At 45.4% G+C, this 5,664-nt stretch overlaps 1 protein-coding gene across 2 annotated transcripts in view; it reads right to left on the reverse strand.

The window, feature by feature from the left end:
* Positions 1–5,664, reverse strand: part of LOC115072029 — a 24,876-nt gene that overhangs the window by 10,010 nt on the left and 9,202 nt on the right. The window contains exon 2 of one of the 2 annotated variants that reach the window (XM_029568307.1): positions 1,205–1,297. The exons of the other annotated variant lie outside the window; for it this stretch is intronic. The gene's annotated coding sequence lies outside the window, so the exon portion shown is untranslated. Of the gene's footprint in view, positions 1–1,204; positions 1,298–5,664 lie in introns of those variants that run through there. 2 annotated transcript variants of the gene reach the window in all.

Genomic DNA, 5,664 nt, shown 5'->3' on the forward strand with positions numbered 1-5,664 from the left:
GTAGTCCAACAATGGCTGCACCACACTGGAGAGGCTGAGAATCTGTAGTCGCTCAGTCCACAAGGCTGGATGTTTCAGTAGTCCCAATCCGGTGCTGAAGGTCTGACAAATTCCAAAATATCAGCTAGTCTTCAGTATACAATAGCAAGACAAACTCACCAGCGAGAGAGAAGGCAAGCAGCAAGAAGCCTGGCATTCTCCTCTACCTTGGCTTTTTATACTGGCTGCCACCAGAAGGTAACGCCCACATTTAGGGTGTGTCTTCCGGCTTTAGATTTTCCAATCAAGAAAACCTCCTTCATGTCAGTTAGTCCCAGATCCAATCAAGTTGACACCCAGGATTAGCCATCACACATACAAAAAAAAAAAGCGACAAATTTTTAAAGATGTATTACATTTGCTGAGGAAGCATGGAAATTTACGTCATGCTAATTAGCAGAGGTGATACACATTACCATTGAAATCTACCTGATGACTTTATAGGCATATACAGGGGCCTAGGTTCCAAGTGCAACCGATTATGACTAGTCATAATCAGATTCTTACGGATTAGAGATGCACACGCTAACATCACAGTGTTAGTAGCCAAAACAATGAGTCATATGGGGTTTTTGGCTACTCTAACATTCTCCCGTCTGAAGAGGTAACCATAAAATGTTTTAAGGATTACATACAAGCTCCCAAATCCTTTTGACGTTTTTGGCCTTTGGAAAAGAGTATGTTGCTGAGAGGCCCAAGGACATCGAGCGTTTTAGCCAAGAAACTGGTTGCTTTCCGTTGGGGATTTTGCCCTAACTGCCTAGCCAATTCCTACCTCTGATTCTTATCACAACATCCTCTGAAGAGGTTGCCCAAATTGCCAATAGGGAATTGCCCTGGCTTCTTCGGTGCTGAACAGGGATGCAGCGTGAGGCAACTAGAGTACACCTTCAGTGGGTCTGTCTAAAAGACTCCAGAATTGCATAACTCTCATCTCTAATGGGAAAAGAAAGTCCTTGACTCATGACTAGGAACTGTGAAGGAGAAGAAAGGCAAGAGTAATTATAATTAGCATTACAAGTTCTAAACAGGGAACCAAAAAAAACGTTAGAACAGGGCGATTTTTAAATGTTCATGTGAGAATCCATTGGAATTTCTTGACAAGGCCTTCCAAGAGCATCCCTCTATTGGGTTCCTCTTCAGTTTTCTTTTGCCTTCTAATGCTGGACTCTAAAGTGATCGATTCAGGATTTTCCTTCAGGTATTTTGATAGGTGTTGGATTGGTTAGAATCAGTGTCAGTTCCCTCTCAAAGGCTTCTAGATAGGGGAGAAAACAAATTAATCCATCACCTTTGAACGATACCTGGCTGTCTCCCTTAACTACTGGTGGGCACTACAGTACTGGAGACCAAGATTTGAAGTCTTACATCCATCTGAGCAGCACTTTCTGGTTGGGAACCAAATCATCAATGAGAAATATCTGTCTAAATAACTTTTTACATAGTCGTAAACCTAGTGTCAAGGAAGTAGAATCCCTTCGACTCTTAAATATACTGATGACTTTACTCTTTGGTTATTCTTTCCTTTTGGGTATTGAAGACCATACAGTTGGCGGAAATAAATCAAGTGATTTATACACTTGAGGTCATGTGAAGATGTGGGTTCCTCAGGGGTCACATGGGCTCGTGAGGAACTCCGGGTCCTTTCTTTTAACAGTTCCATCTATGTGAAGAGGAGTCAAAGGTCCTGCTTGACCATGTCTGGCTTCTCTTGGAAGCATGAATGTTTCCTCTGAGTGGACCCTCCCCTTTGTGGCCTTGTCACAGGTTCAAGTCCATCTCATGGGGTCTTCATGGCCTCCCTGAACAAGAGGACAGGTGACTCTTCACGTTCCATAGGCCCCTGGAACTTAGTCGACCTTGGAGGGCAAGGGGCAATAACCGTCCTTTAAGTCCACTGACTGCATTAGTATAGGCCTCAAACTATGGCAGTTAAATATCCTATAAGGTTAGTTCCACCAGTCTGGTACTTTTAATCATCATGTGATATGTAGCTAGCGCTTGGGTAAAAAACCAAGTACTCTCAGATAAACCTTGACTAGATATATATTGTGTTCCATAAACTAGTTGATTAAACTATGACCATAGACATTTTAAGGTCATGTGTATATTATTTTTTTCTCATCCTCTATGTATCATAATAAACGCACACAGACCTTCATCGCTTGCTCAGGGTTTCTCATTTTTTATTACTTTGGAAAATATCTCCATTCCCATATCTTTCTAACATCTTTTACCTTCTTGTTTTCTTTTTTGAAAAACACATCACGACTTTTAGTCACGACCAGCTAGGACCCATAGATAGGGGTGGTTTTCTATTCAGAAACAGAGGATTGTGGGACCTGTGGAAGGGATCAGGGGAAGCAACCTGGAGGTTCCAAGCTCTGCCCTGGTGGTGTCCACATGACGTGAAAACTAAGAGCATGCAGCGTTAGTATTTTTGTTTGTTTCTCTCCCTTGTTACAATCTGAAGGTGGAAATAATTTCAAATAACAAAATGAATCAAAAACCAAAAAAGAATTATGAGGCATAATAGCATTAACAAATAAAATTTCCATCTGCTGTGAGGCTTCTTTTCCTGGGGATGCTAAGCAGTACTTATTCCCTTTCAAGATTCTAGTGTCAAGCCAACGTTTCATTAAAGTTGTCCTGGGGAACCAATGAATTTCTGGAGCTCTCTTACTGAGATAACCGCAGATACTTTGTGAGAAATCCCACTCAATTGATCTTCAATAAAGAGAAGGCTTATGCACTCGAGGATCCAAGCAACGACATATCTACAGAATTTACACATCAGAAGCAATTAAGACAATACTGTTTTTCAAGTAAGGACTGGGTTATAGGACAATGGCCTCAGAGTGACATAACTAAACTAGGAGAGGCTTGTGGAAGACAGCTGTGCCAGTGGGTGCCCCAAGCAGTAAGAAAACCAGATCGCCAACACCTGTCACAAAGACCATGTGGAAAAACTGTGCAGGGAAATGGTGATTGTGAACAAGAGCACTGCCGGGCTGGGAATGGCAGGCTTTAGGCTAATTCTCGACACATGGGGGGAACACTGCCATCCTCATTAGAAAAATTTACCTGATAGTAAGGAAATAATTACTTTCTGCTAATATAGCTTCCATTTCAGTGTTGCCAGCTCCTGTGAGTATTAATGGCTTAATTTCAGACAGAACAGAAATCTGTGTTTCTAACCATGTTCAGTTTAACTCCACCACAGAGGTCAGCCCTAACAGGAACCTGGGTCCAGTGTGACTAGAGTTGGTCTTCATTCACATTCACACAGGGAACCCAGGATCCCCCATTTGGCGGTCCTATTAAGGATGCTGGGCATTTCCCACCTTGACCACGACCACACAAAAGATCACTTGGACTCCTGCCCTTCCCAAGGCAAGCACAGTAAGGCCATCTCAGCAGCCCTTTCAGAAAACTATATAAACACAGGTGTCCACATCATCTTTTTCAACTTTACACTGAATACTGGGACAAACGGCAGGGCTCTCAAAGCTCCATCCATTGTCTCCAACAAGAAAGCTCCAGAGACCACACAAGCAGAGGGAAGGAACCCAACACACACATACACATCATTAAACACTTCCGTGGCAAAACAAAACACTTGGATCGGAGAGAAAAACATTTTTAAACCATCAAGTACAGAAAGTAAAAAATGCTTAATCAACCTTCATTAGGTTTCCCTCATTAGTTGCCTATGCAAATGGACTGACACTATTTACTCAAATATTCGCACCTTCATTTCACATGCAAGTGCCCTCAGGCAAACGATAAAGCAATACCACCAGATTTCAAACCAACAAGCATCATATAATATATACGGAGCACTGTTTGGAATATATCAGAATAAAATTATTATTCTAGAAATTGTCTATATCCTGAGGACTTCCAGAAAGAAAGCACTAGTGTCCAAGCTGTACTAACATTAAATGCTACCAACAACCACAGACAATTCAATATTAACCCTGTTTAAAAGTGAAAAGTACACTACTCATCAGGAATGATATGTGTTAATAATCCTGAGAGGAAAAAATGTAATATGTCTACAACTTCAAAGTATAACATTTCCCAGGGGAAATTAAAGAAAACGACTGGCTCACAGGACACGCTGGGGCTCAGTGAGGCATCCAGCTGTCCCCTCACCTCCTTCCTCCAGGCAGACAACAAGTTACAAATGCAACTCCAGGAGCATAGTGACAAGAAAGCACACAAAACGGGGGAGGCAGCCACTGCCATCCTTACCTTGGAGTTGACTTTCGTTCGCAGCTATCTTGGGCTGGACATTCTGCAGCTGTTCCGGGTTCACTTTCAAGGGCCGAGCTCTGTCCGCTGGTGACAAAGCGGTCCTCGTGGAGATGCAGAGTGTCGCACTCGCACACTCCGGGCACCCGGAGGCAGCGCCGGCGCGAGGGCCAGGAGGAGGGAGAAGCAGCCACTGGGTACCAAGACCACCCGGGGAGCGGGCACAACACTCTCGGGACAAGCAGCCACCGGGGACCTCGAGCAAAACCCGAGCCTCAGGCCAGCCCGGCAAACTCCGCCAGCGAGGGATGGCCGGGTGTCTCCATGGCCTCTCCACCCCCTGCGCGGCCACTTCCCCTACCGCAGCCGGGCAGACACTGGGCTCGCACACCGTTGCTGAGACCCGCACGGTGCTCGGGGACCGCGCTGGGCACCGGCCGCCACCTCCCTTCCTGCCTCCAGCCGCCGGTACTCGCTGGTCGGTCCCGCCGGGTCTGGGGATGCCCACGGGCAGGCCCAAGGACGGCAGGCCCCACGCGAGTGCCCTCCGGCCGCTCACGAGGGTGGCGGCCGCGACGCTCTGAAGCGCTGGCTTCGGCCCCCGCCCCCGCGGGCTTCAGGTCTCGGGAGCGCGCACCGCCTGCGTCCTCTGCCTCCAGGAAGCCGTGCGCGCACCTCTTTCTGGGTCCTGCTGCCCGCTGCCGCCCCCTGGAGGCCGCGGGACAAACGCACTCTCTCAAGTGCACCCAGAGACGTGGCCACCTGCAGATCTGCCAACCGCATACAAACACGCATCGAAAAGATCATCCACCATGATCAAGTCGGCTTTATCCCAGAGATGCAGGGATGGTTCGATATATGTAAGTCAAGAAACATCATAAATCACATAAATGGGCTCAAAGATATGAACCACATGGTCATCTCAATTGATCCAAAGGAGGCCTTTGACAAAATTGAACATGCATTTTTGCTCAAAGCACCAGAGAGAACTGGACTGGAGGGAACATACCTCAACATACTTAAAGCCATATATAACAAACCCACAGCCAACATCCTTCTAAATGGAGAAAAACATGAAGCATTCCCATTGAAATCAGAACCCGGACATGGGTGTCCACTATCTCCACTTCTCTCTAACATGGTGTTTGAAACTCTTGCAAGAACAGTAAGACAAGAGCTTGAAATTGAAGGAGAAATAATTGGAAAGCAAGAGATCCAATTATCCCTTTTTGCAGATGATAGGAGATTATAACTAAGAGATGCCAAAAATTCAACCAGAAAACTCATAGAAATTATTAACAAGTTCAGTAAAGTGGCAGGTTACAAAATTAACCTACAAAAGTCTGTAGCCTTTCTATATACCAATAA

The sequence above is a fragment of the Nannospalax galili genome, unplaced genomic scaffold, assembly GCF_000622305.1.
Source record: "Nannospalax galili isolate Female #2095 unplaced genomic scaffold, S.galili_v1.0 scaffold5620, whole genome shotgun sequence".
NCBI lineage: Eukaryota > Metazoa > Chordata > Mammalia > Rodentia > Spalacidae > Nannospalax > Nannospalax galili.